Here is a 13958-nt window from a genome sequence, read left to right as displayed (position 1 = left end):
TCCACCAGGAAGCCTAGACAACCCACTGAACCAACCTTAGCCACTGGGAGCAGACACCAAAAACAACGGGAACTAAAAACTTGCAGCCTGAGAAAAGGAGCCCCCAAACACAGTAAGTTAAACAAAATGAAAAGAGAGAAACACACAGAAGATTCAGGAGCAAAGTAAAAACCCATCAGACCGGGCTTCCCTGGTGGCGCAGTGGTTGAGAGTCTGCCTGATGATGCAGGGGACGCGGGTACATGCCCTGGTCCAGGAGGATCCCATGTGCCGTGGAGCGGCTGCGCCCGTGAGCCTTGGCCGCTGAGCCTGCAAGTCCGGAGCCTGTTGCTCCACAATGGGAGAGGCCACAACAGTGAGAGGCCCGTGTACCGCAAATTAAAAAAAAAAAAAAAAACCATCAGACCAAACAAATGAATAAGAAACAAGCAGTCTACCTGAAAAAGAATTCAGAGTAATGATAGTAAAGATGATCCTAAATCTTGGAAATAAAATGGAGAAAATACAAGAAACGTTTAACAAGGACCTAAAAGAACTAAAGAGCAAACAAACAATGATGAACAACACAATAACAGAAATTTAAAATTCTCTAGAAGGAATCAATAGCAGAATAACTGAGGCAGAAGAACGGATAAGTGACCTGGAAGATAAAATAGTGGAAATAACTACTGCAGAGCAGAATAAAGAATGAAAAGAATTGAGGACAGTCTCAGAGACCTCTGGGACAACATTAAATGCACCAACATTCGAATTATAGGGGTCTCAGAAGAAGAAGAGAAAAAGAAAGGGACTGAGAAAATATTTGAAGAGATTATAGTTGAAAACTTCCTTAATATGAGAATGGAAATAGTCAATCAAGTCCAGAAACTGCAGAGAGTCCCATACGGGATAAATCAAAGGAGAAAAATGCCAAGACACAGATTAATCAAACTATCAAAAATTAAATACAAAGAAAAAATATTAAAAGCAGCAAGGGAAAAACAACAAATAACATACAAGGGAATCCCTATAAAGTCAACAGCTGATCTTTCAGCAGAAACTCTGCAAGCCAGAAAGGAGTGGTAGGACATATTTAAAGTGATGAAAGGGAAATACCTACAACCAAGATTACTCTACCCAGCAAGGATTTCATTCAGATTCAACAGAGAAATTAAAACCTTTACAGACAAGCAAAAGCTAAGAGAATTCAGCACCATCAGACCAGCTTTACAACAAATGTAAAGGAACTTCTCTATGCAGGAAACACAAAGGAAGGAAAAGACCTACAATAACAAACTCAAAACAATTAAGAAAATGGTAATAGGAACATACATATGGATAACTACTTTAAATGTAAATGGATTAAATGTTCCAACCAAAAGACACAGACTGGCTGAATGGATACAAAAACAAGACTCATATATATGTAGTCTACAAGAGACCCACTTCAGACCTAGGGACACATACAGACTGAAAGTGAGGGGATGGAAAAAGATAGTCCATGCAAATGGAAATCAAAAGAAAGCTGGAGTAGCAATACTCAAATCAGATAAAATAGACTTTAAAATAAACACTATTACAAGAGACAAAGAAGGACACTACATAATGATCAAAGGATCAATCCAAGAAGAAGATATAACAATTGTAAATATTTATGCACCCAATATTGGAGCACTTCAATACATAAGGCAAATGCTAGCAGCCATAAAAGGGGAAATCGACAGTAACACATTCATAGTAGGGGACTTTAACACCCCATTTTCACCAATGGACAGATCATCCAAAATGAAAATAAATAAGGAAATACAAGCTTTAAATGATGCATTAAACAAGGTGGACTTAATTGATATTTATAGGACATTCCATCTAAAAACAACAGAATACACTTTCTTCTCAAGTGCTCATGGAACATTCTCAATAGATCATATCTTGGGTAACAAATCAAGCCTTGGTAAATTTAAGAAAATTTAATTGTATCAAGTATATTTTCCAACCACAAAGCTATGAGACTAGATGTCAATTACAGAAAAAAATCTGTAGAAAATAAAAACACATGGAGACTAAACAACACACTACTAAATAACCATGAGATCACTAAAGAAATCAAAGATAAAATAAAAAAATACCTAGAAACAAATGACAATGAAAACACGACAAACCAAAACCTATGGGATGCAGCAAAAGCAGTTCTAAGAGGGAAGTTTAGAGCAATACACTCCTACATCAAGAAACAAGAAACATCTGAAATAAACAGCCTAATTTTAGACCTAAAGCAATTAGAGAAAGAAGAACAAGAAAAACCCAAAGTTAGCAGAAGGAAAGAAATCATAAAGATCAGATCAAAACTAATGAAAAAGAAATGAAGGAAATGATAGCAAAGATCAATAAAGCTAAAAGCTGGTTCTTTGACAAGATAAACAAAATTGATAAGCTATTAGCCAGACTCATCAAGAAAAAATGGGAGAGACTCAAATCAATAGAATTAGAAATTAAAAAGGAGAAGTAACATCTGGCACTGCAGAGATACAAAGGATCATGAGAGATTACTACAAGCAAGTATATTTCAATAAAATAGACAACCTGGAAGAAATGGAAAAATTCTTAGAAAAGCACAACCTTCTGAGACTGAACCAGGAAGAAATAGAAAATATAAAAGACCAGTCACAAACACTGATATTGAGACTGTGATTAAAAATCTTCCAACAAACAAAAGTCCAGGACCAGAAGGCTTCACAGGCAAATTCTATTAAACACTTAGAGAAGAGCTAACACCTATCCTTCTCAAACTCTTCCAAAATGTAGCAGAGGGAGGAACACTCCCAAACTCATCCTATGAGGCCCCTATCACCCTAATACCAAACCAGACAAAGATGTCACAAAGAAATAAAACTACAGGCCAATATCACTGATGTATATAGTTGCAAAAATCCTCAAGAAAATACTAGCAAACAGAATCCAACAGCACATTAAAAGGATCATACACCATGATCAAGTGGGGTTTATCCCAGGAATGCAAGGATTCTACAATATACACAAATCAATCAATGTGATAAACCATATTAACAAACTGAAGGAGAAAAACCATATGATCATCTCAATAGATGCAGAAAATTGTTTCAACAAAATTCAACACCCATTTATGATAAAAACCCTCCACAAAATTCAACACCCATTTATGATAAAAAAAAAAAAACCCTCCAGAAAGTAGGCATAGAGGGAACTTACCTCAACATAATAAAGGTCACATATGACAAACCCACAGCCAACATCGTTCTCAATAGTGAAAAACTGAAACCATTTCCTCTAAGATCAGGAGCAAGACAAGGCTGTCAACTCTCACCACTATTATTCAACATAGTTTTGGAAGTTTTAGCAACAGCAGTCAGAGAAGATAAAGAAATAAACGGAATCCAAATCAGAGAGGAAGAAGCAAAGGTGTCACTGTTTGCAGATGACATGATACTATACATAGAGAATCCTAAAGATGCTACCAGAAAACTACTAGAGCCAATCAATGAATTCAGTAAAGTAGCAGGATACAAAATTTATGCACAGAAATCTCTTGCAGTCCTATACACTAATAATGAAAAATCTGAAAGGGAAATTAAGGAAACAATCCCATTTATCACTGCAACAAAAAGAATAAAGTATCTAGGAATAAACCTACCTAAGGAGACAAAAGACCTTTATGCAGAAAACTCTAAGACACTGATGAAAGAAATTAAAGATGATACCAACAGATAGAGAGATATACCATGTTCTTCGATTGAAAGAATCAATATTGTCAAAATGACTACACTACCAAAAACAATCTACAGATTCAATGCAATCCCTATCAAACTACCACTGGCATTTTTCACAGAACTAGAACAAAAAATTTCACAATATGTATGGACACACAAAAGACCCCGAATAGCCAAAGCAATCTTGAGAAAGAAAAATGAAGCTGGAGGAATGAGGCTCCCTGACTTCAGACTATACTACAAAGCTACAGTAATCAAGACAGTATGGTTGTGGCAAAAAAAAAGAAATACAGATCAATGGAACAGGATAGAAAGTCCAGAGGTAAACCCACGCACATATGGTCACCTTATCTTTGATAAAGGAGGCAAGAATATACAATGGAGAAAAGACAGCCTCTTCAATAAGTGGTGTTGGGAAAACTGGACAGCTACATGTAAAAGAATGAAATTAGAACACTCCCTAATGCCATACACAAAAAGAAACTCAAAATGGATTAAAGACCTAAATGTAAGGCCAGACACCATCAAACTCTTAGAGGAAAACATAGGCAGAATACTCTATGACATAAATCACAGAAAGATCCCTTTGGACCCACCTCCTAGAGAAATGGAAATAAAAACAAAAATAAACAAAGGGGACCTAATGAATCTTAAAAGCTTTTGCACGGCAAAGGAAACCATAAACAAGATGAAAAGACAACCCTCAGAATGGGAGAAAATATTTGCAAATGAAGCAACTGACAAAGGAATAATCTCTAAAACTTACAAGCAGCTCATGCAGCTCAATATCAAAAAAACAAACAACCCAATCCAAAAATGGGCAGAAGACCTAAATAGACATTTCTCCAAAGAAGATATACAGATTGCCAACAAACACAATACAAGGATGCTCAACATCACTAATCATTAGAAAAATGCAAATTAAAACTACAATGAGGTATCACCTCACACCAGTCAGAATGGCCATCATCAAAAAATCTACAAACAATAAATGCTGGAGAGGGTTTGGAGAAAAGGGAACCCTCTTGCACTGTTGGTGGGAATGTAAATTGATACAGCCACTTTGGAGAACAATATGGAGGTTTCTTAAAATACTAAAAGTAGAACTACCATACGACCCAGCAATGCCACTACTGGGCATATACCCTGAGTAAACCATAATTCAAAAAGGGTCATGTACCACAATGTTCATTGCAGCTCTATTTACAATAGCCAGGACATGGAAGCAACCTAAGTATCCATAAACAGATGAATGGATAAAGAAGATGTGGCACATATATACAATGGAATATTTCTCAGCCATAAAAAGAAATGAAATTGAGTTATTTGTAGAGAGGTGGATGGACCTAGAATGTGTCATACAGAGTGAAGTAAGTCAGAAAGAGAAAAACAAATACTGTATGCTAACACATATATATGGAATCTAAAAAAAAAAACAAAAAAAAAAACTGTTCTGAAGAACCTAGCGGCAGGACAGGAATAAACACTCAGACATAGAGAATGGACTTGAGGACACAGGGAGGGGGAAGGGTAAGATGGGGCGAAGTGAGAGAGTGGTATGGACATATTTACACTACCAAATGTAAAATAGATAGCTAGTGGGAAGCAGCCACACATCACAGGGAGATTAGGTCAGTGCTTTGTGACCACCTCAAGGGGTGGGATATGGAGGATGGGAGGGAGATGCAAGAGGGAAGAGATATGGGGATATATGTATAGGTAAAGCTGATGCACTTCGTTATAAAGCAGAAACTAACACACAATTGTAAAGCAATTATACTCCAATAAAGATGTTAAAACAAAACAAAACAAAACACTGTGGTAAAACACACATCCTAGAAAGAGCATGTTAGGAAAAATATGGAAATCTGGATGCTATAGTTTTAAGAAAAGACCTTTGTAACAAAGTCATGTAACACAACATTGTGCTTTAGTTTAGGTGTTTTAATTTTCTTCTCAATCAGTCCAAGAGCTTTCTTGTCTCTCTTCCTCAAGTCTCTCTTTATCTTTTTCCTATACTCAAGCTACATTGGAATAATCTTGATCCTATTAGTTGATTTCTTTTTTTTTAATATCTTTATTGGAGTATAATTGCTTTACAATGTTGTGTTAGTTTCTGCTGTACAACAAAGTGAATTAGCTCTATGTATACATATAACCCCATATCCCCACCCTCCCTATCTATCCCACCACTCTAACTGGTCACAAAGCACTGAGCTGATCTCCCTGTGCTATGCAGCAGCTTCCCACTAGCCAATCATTTTACATTTGGTAGTGTATATGTCAATGCTACTTTCTCACTTCATCCCAACTTCCCCTTCCCCCCCGTAAATGTGTTTTCAAAGTAGGTTCATCTTTACCACTTAAAGAGAGGTTTATCTGCTTTTTGCCAGGCAAGCTGTTAGATCAAGTCATTTAATATCACATATTTGAGATACAAGCAATATAAGTTGTTGAGATCAAGAGGAGCTTTGCACTTAAAATGAGTATGTAGTTGTTGATTGACCTCTAATAAAATGCAGTGTCCTGTTTTCTTTGGGAATTAGATGAGAGGGTGGTTTTTACATCTATTTTTATGTTCAGTTTCCAAGATGATTCCAACAGATTCCATGAAATCCACAAAAACAAATACTCAAACTACAGGATAACATATGCTAAAATTACATGTGGGTTTAAACCAAGATAGGTACAAACAGACCCAAGCTGAGCAATTTTTTTTTAAACAGCAGGTTAATTTTACATACATTTTATAACTGAAATAGTGGCTAACGAAACATTATATCAGCATATGTGGTTTAAAATTAAATGATAGCTTGGATTTCCTTGTTCAAGGGTTCTGGCAAAGATCATCTTAAACTTAGAGAAACTACCATGATATAAAATGGGATATAAATGGCAAAATCAACCCCACCCATGGTTTGTAATTTTGAAGAACCATAACTAATCAGTACCAGAAAGAAAAGCAGCCAAAGAGACATACCAATGTAATTGATATATATTTAAATCCCTAATCTGACTTCGGAATAAGACATCTAAACTGATAGCGCTATTCATGTACCACTAAATAAAACTATAATTCAAAGTACAGTGATACTGAGACTCCCTTAAACAAGTTATCTAACAAAGATATGGAAAGAAATAAAAATGCAAAAGCCAAATTTGAAGGTAGAAACTGATTCCAGGCTGCTTTCTCTGTTTCCCAATAAGACTCCATCTAAGCTGTCGCTTTCCTCCCTAAATCCCCTTAGCCATGTAGTCTGGAATTGAAACATCGAGCTTTTGGGTAGCGAGAATCTCATGGCTTTCTGTTCACTGAGTTTTCTTGCCTCTGTACATAAAGAAGCCAATCCTGACATTGGGAACTTGATTCAATTGGCTTAACTACCTAGAAAAACACTCTTGGTCACCTACCTTCTTAAAGAACCCTGTTTCAGCAAATCGTTAGCAGAGACAAAGTGGAAAACTTCATATCTATAATGCTGAACCAAAGAATCAAAATTCTTATTTCTGCAGGAGCTAAAGTTTGAAAGATTCTGTCAGTAGATCACGGAGAGAAATATGGTATATAAAAGTAAAATAGCATGATTGTTACATTTCAACCTCCTTCAAAATGCTGAGCTTTCCTTATCCTAATAGTTTTCCCTTTGGTATACATGGAGTGGAAAGTAACTAAACCCTTCTGAGACAGTCAGTGTACAGATTCAATAATAATCATCCTTATTTCTCCTTTCAGGACATGCATAAAGACTGTTTTAATGTTACTGAAAAATAAGACTATATATAACTAGCTTTCACCAGAGCAATAAAAACACATGGTTCAACTAACATTTCTAAAGGTTTTTTATATTCTAGCAACAGGTGTGGTCAACTGAACCCCTAATGTCCACAAGGATGAAAGCCCTGCATTTGAAGAGATTTTGAAATCCTAAGATCTAAACCCTGGTGTTTCATATATGGAGAATCTGGTAAGTTATATAGCTAGTTAGCTGCAGCAGTGAGAGTAGAAATCAAGAGAGCAGGTTTCCAGACCAGGGCTTTTCCTCATCCATCCTCCTGTCTCTCTCTGTACCTTGTCTTTGTAAAGTTACTTGGACACAAAATTGGGAAAGGCATGGTGATTTTCAAAAGATCATCTGACGGCCATTGGTCTTGGAGGAAGGCATTACTGAGAGGAAGAAAGAGATATCCTTAATATCCTATGAGTGGAGACCGAGTTGTTGAATAAGATAGTTCACATGAAGACAATTAGAATGCTGCCTAGCAGGCAGAAAGTGTGCCTAGCACCCCATGAGTGTAATAAATGTAAACCACTATTGCCTTCTTCATCATAGTCTTTTTCTTTTTTCTCCTCCTCCCCTCTTCTCCTCCCCCTCTTCCTCCTCCCTCTCCCCCTCCTCCAAGTCTCCCTCCCCTCCTTCTTCTTCTTCCTCTTTATTACCTTCATCATCATTACCATCTTCATCCATGTCTCCTTCACTTCACAACAACCTAAGGATAAGGAGCATGGGCAGGTGTGAGTTTCACCAGCACCCAATACAGTGTGGAGTTCTTCATCCATACTTTGGACCCACTTATTTGTAGCATTTCCTTGATTTCTTTGGCCAATATAAACACATCTCCACAAATCAATATCACATTGTTAGCGTCCTCACAGAATTATTTCCTAGAGTTTGTGTTGAAATAAATGTGTTCAGAGTCAAATTTTTTTCCCAGGAGGAAGTGAAATGAACAAGTTCCCTGAAACAAGCCCTCCACCTGGAGCAAGGATGATGGAAAAGCTAACCAGACTCCTCAGAAGAGATGAGTCTGACTCTAACGCTCTCTGTGCATCTTTGCCTTCTTTGGGTGAAACAGAAACTTAATTATGACATTTCAATATTGAAATAAAATTAGTTTGGAATATATTCCTCACTCCTGAGAGGAAATTATGCTCCATTTTTAACTGTGCAAGACAACTACCAATTCATCTGTGGAGTGATAGCAGTGTTATTTTTGTGCACATTCAACTGTACATATGCAGGACCTGCTCAGGGCTTTCTTTCTTGTGGGTGCAACTTGGTATCCAAACTCTTGCTAACAGAAACTTTTATGGACACCTCACATGTCACAATGCCAACCCTGCCAACTGCTCATATTGGTTAAATTCCTTTAGCAACAATAAACATAGCCAACTATGATGGCATATTTTGTCTGTATCCCTTATTTGTGCCTAGTTGTAATGGACCAAAATAAAAGGTTTAGAGAATTATCTTATCCAGTTTAACCTAAATATTTTTTCATCCCAAATAGAGTATGTGCAACTTCATAATGTCCCTAGATAATGAATCATATATTAAGGTTTTGTTTAATATATTAGTAAAGTTTAAAAATCATGTAATAAATATTAAAGACCATATAGCCAATGTAGTTTCACTCCTCTTTAAATGCCTCTGGCAAGGACTTAATTTAGATTTAATAAAAGCATTATTATATTATTTATTTGATTATAAATATGCTAATGTAAATGCCATGCTATAAATACTTCTGCTAATTAAATACCAGCTGACTTATGGAGTTCTATTTAGGCACAACTAGCAGTTTCTTAAGATCTATGAGTTGAAACTCAATAACTGTATTCTCAATAATCCATTGATGTTTAATAGGTAATAACCACATTACACTCAATGCAGTGCCTTTATATGTATTTTTTCTATTGAATGTTAGTTTAAAAGTAATTACTATATGTATTCTTTCTATTGAATGTTAGTTTAGAAGTAATTATCAGTAGCATATTTACGAAGCTTTGATTGTTTAAGAGATATTCATCTTAACAAAAGAGGTTGTTATGCGCCAAAAGATATTCACAATAATCAGTTTATATTTAATTAACATATAATAACTCCCTCATTAAACCTAAGTTAAATCCTTATTTGAAATCCTCAATTTAAAGTGCAACTGAAAATATCGCTATAGAAAATTACACAGCTTACCCTGCATTGCTTTCACAAGCACAATGAGCGATGGTCCTAACCATCCAAGATGGAATTTCATAGGACATTGAAGAATGTTTAAAATACTCTTTAAGACCACATATATAGATCATAAAATAGGACAAGTTTTAAAGTAAATGACATTTCTTGTTGAACTCATATTTAAATGTTTTTTACAATCACTAAATTCTAATTATCTAGAAACTAAATGAAACACTGAAGCATTTGATGTTCTTAAATAAAATATACCAATTAAGGTGAAAGGGAAGCTGTACCAGATATTCTTCATTTCTCCCTTCAGATCTTCTCTCCACCCTTCCCTACCTAGTTCTGTGACCCAGGAGGCTGACCCCTAAGGAATGCCTCATCAGTGTCCCTTGCCCTCTAGATTCCAGTTGGTTTTGGCCAATGGGAATTGCCATCAGGAGAGGAGTGAAAGAATAGAGAGATGTTAGGGTCTATATCCTTTCATCTCTCCTTGCTGAGCTGTGGTTTGCTAGTGGTTATGTTTCTGTACTTAAAGCCACAGGTTCTGTCTGGCAGCCCTTCCAATAGCTCTAGTTCTCACTGCATGGTGGCAACACTTCCTTCTCTCCACTCTTTCAGTTTTGGGAGAAGTAATGGTTTCCTATATTTGCTAGCTCTAGGGTGTTTCGCCCTTGTTGGTTCCCTTAACCCTGCCCATAACTTTGTAAATACTCTATTAATAAAATTATCTCCAGTTACTCCTTTTGACTGTGTCATCTATTTCTATCTATTTAAGAACTTGGACTGATATGCAGCTTAAATTAACAAAACAAATAACAACTAAAACAGCAGCAACAGACCTTTGCAAAACTTTTCATATGGACTCAGGTTTTCTGCACAAAGGCACATGGTTAATAAATGGAAAAGCCAAAAATCAAACCCAGGTCTCCCAATTCCATATCCTAAATATCTTCTATTATATCAAATAAGAAGAATTAAATCCTACTTAGTTTCAAGCAACATTCTGCTAAAGCAGTAGTTGACAAATTTTTGAAGCCATAGAACCCTTTCTTCAAACAAAATCCAAAGGATTTCAACAAGTAAAACAGATAAAAGTAGAGCATCTTTGGTTGAGGTAATCTTTAGTAATCCCATTCAGACCCTGAGGAGATGACTTCACAAAATCTTGCTCCTGGGATTGTCACATGTCCCAAGACTGCCCATTTGGAGCTCTCTATCGCCCTCACAACAGTGATTAGTTCACCATAATCACATCATCCAAATGTCCAATGTCTTCCCCAGAAGTGCTGCTTTCTTCTGGAATGTCAAGCTGAAAATATATGAAACCCTTAGATCTGCCAGTATTTACCTTGGCTGTCATACAAGCACAGCTAGCTTGAGAATATAGCCAAATATAGAGGAAGCCTGAACCAAGTGGAGGGGATCAGAAAGTCTTAATAATACCTTTTGAACCCATGGATTCAAATAAGACTGAAGGCAATGCTATCTTTGGAATAAGCAGGTATGGGAATCAACCAATTCTCTTTCTGCTTAAGTTAGTTTGAATTGTATTTCTAACACTTACAACCAGTAAAACAGAGCTCCACCGAAGTTATATAAGTAGTTAGTTTGGTAGTGACTTATTTGTTATCCAAAAGGCATGGTTCTCTCTGACTTGGAGATTTATCTGGAGATTTGATGGCTTATTTCTAGATTATTCTTGATGGTAGTCAAGTTGATCCTTGTAAAGAATTAATACAACACAAAATTTTCCAAAATATATGTAACTCTTTTGTTTTATGGTAGAGTAGAACGAGCACTGAGATCTCCAACTTTGTAGCTGCATCCTTTGCAAAACTCATTCTCCTTTTCAAACTTTAATTCCTCACTGATCATTAAATTAACATTACCAATCTTGCTTTTTCACAGTGTTACTGTGAGGTTCAAATTGGGTTTAAAATTTTTTATAATGTAGAAGAGTTCTATATTGTACAAAATATAAGAAAATCTGTCAGTAGTTTACCAAATGTCAATTTTAATTATTTTTCAATATTTTTTATATAAAAGCATATCAAATTATATATTTGTGCCATATATACTAAAGGAGATAATGTGATTAAAAATATGTGTCACTATTTGTTATTTTTGGTCTGAACCCTGTAGTTAATGTTCTTAAAGCATTTTACAAACATTAAATGATCAGATTTCTTAACAGTCTTCTGACACATCAGTGTTATAAAGGGGAACACTTCACTGCTATAATGCAGACTTGTATTTATTTTCCAGATTTAAAAAATTCACTTAAAGTCTGGGCATTAAAAATCAATTTTAAATAAAATTAAACTATTAGTGTATCCAAAAGAGAGGAATAACAACATTAGGCTATGTCTATTCCTGGGTCAAATGACTAGGGAGTGCAGGCAAACATCCAGACACTTAGGACATAATGCCCTAAAACATCAACTATGGGAGCAGAAGAACGTTGGGAGGACTTGAGTTTCCCAAACTAACTCTCCTGAATGAAATCCATGTAGATATTATTCTACCTCCATGTGCCTAAATAAACCCAACTTCTGTCTTTATTTTCTTTTTTGATACGCTCAGTTGGTATGTCATAGGTAATAACCATATTATATTCAAGATATTGCATTTAGATATCTTATTTCTATTGAATTTTTAAGAATAATTACTGGTAACTTTATCTTTTTACAACCAAAGTGTATTTCCATCTTTTAACCTCATCCATCCACATGGTGTAAACATAATCATTATCAAACTGGGGTTTCCCTCCACTCAACCTGGATCACATATTTGCCCTGAGTATGGGTGAGCCCAAATTTAAACCACAACTTCCCATTCTACCATTCCTGCTCTGGCTTCCGGCGGGGTGGGGGGGAAACAATCATTAGTATTTTCTGGCTTTTTATAACTTACAAATTTTTTCCTAGTGACAAAAAATAAAATTGGCCATTGCTAAAATATATTATTCTATTTATATCAATTGTTAAGAAAGGGCAGAAAGAGAGCAAATTTGAGACATCTGGAAATAATGATGTGAGATCAACACTTTGCACGGTCTACAAGTGACAGCCCCTTACATCCCTCTACAGTTCCAGGATAAATTTAATATGTACACTGCCAACTGGCATAAATAGGGTCAACTAATTTTATGCCTACATAGCAAATAACAAATATTATAAAACTTTTGGTTGGGTCCAGATCTCATATCTATAGTCACATAAATCACTAGATTGTTAGAACAAAAATCTCTATAATTGTCTTTCCTCACCACGTAAGAGAGTACAGAGTAGTTATTAGGTATGTGCGCTCTATTTTCAGACTGCCTGGGTTTGAATCTTGGCCTCACCTCTCTCTCACCTTGTATTTAACTACTTTATATTCCATTTCTTCATATGTGGAGGTAATGATAGAGCCTGGCTCATGGTAAAGGACTTGATGTGTGCCTCAAAAATAGCCTACGTGAACACCAAGTATTAACAATTGTAAGCTCTGCTTGGAATGTTAACTCTGCTTAAAATCCCACTCTGAGCCCTGTCCAGTTAGCTCCAGCTCAGCTTTTAGATTTCTTTTGGTCACACACACCTCAGTCTAGATTCTGCCTTCTGGTTAAAGCTTTCATATCACTCAGCACTTTTCTTTCAGAGATATGATTACTGCTTTTTATTACACTTATGAGTTTTTATAATTTTAATATTTGTATCCTCCATTAAACTCTAAGTTCCACAGAAAAGAGGTCATATTTTGCTCACATCTTTATTTGTAGTGCCTAGAGGCATCTGGTACATAATAGGACCTCAATAAACATGTGTTGAATGAATAAAGGAATGAATAAATAAATGATTATAATATAGGTCTTAATTTTATTTCTTCTTTACTTCTACATATTTTCACTCTTTGAACAACCAATGCTTCAGCAAATATTGCCTTCTTTCCTATTCAGGCTTTTCCTATAATTCCAACTGTCTTTTCTAAACGATTGAATTATTTTTCATGATGGAGTTAGGCAAAATCACTCTAAACTCAGCATTTTGTAAGACTTACAATATGACTGAAACAGAATGTAAGCAATGAATTTGCTAACAGTGCTCCCAAACTGATTCTAATTTAGTCTACTTTTTCTGCAGCAATATAATGGGATTAAAAGTTTCCTTTATATTGCCACAAATCAATAAATATGCATTTTTATGCCCACTATGGCTTATGCACTATGGCAAGGTATCCTATTTACAATAGACATTGTGCCTGTTCCAATTGCCTTATGTAGCACATAACCATGTAA

The 13958-nt window shown here is 35.7% G+C and overlaps 1 protein-coding gene across 25 annotated transcripts in view; it reads right to left on the bottom strand.

The window, feature by feature from the left end:
- Positions 1-13958, bottom strand: part of LOC307185656 (cytosolic beta-glucosidase-like) — a 488042-nt gene that overhangs the window by 121903 nt on the left and 352181 nt on the right. For 5 of the 25 annotated variants that reach the window (XM_079920033.1, XM_079920034.1, XM_079920035.1 and 2 more), the window contains one exon: positions 8161-8210. The exons of the other annotated variants lie outside the window; for them this stretch is intronic. The gene's annotated coding sequence lies outside the window, so the exon portion shown is untranslated. The remainder of the gene's footprint in view (positions 1-8160; positions 8211-13958) is intronic. 25 annotated transcript variants of the gene reach the window in all.

The sequence above is a fragment of the Stenella coeruleoalba genome, assembly GCF_951394435.1.
Source record: "Stenella coeruleoalba genome assembly, chromosome: 4".
Taxonomy (NCBI): Eukaryota; Metazoa; Chordata; class Mammalia; order Artiodactyla; family Delphinidae; genus Stenella; species Stenella coeruleoalba.
This window is presented reverse-complemented; position numbering and strand designations above follow the sequence as displayed.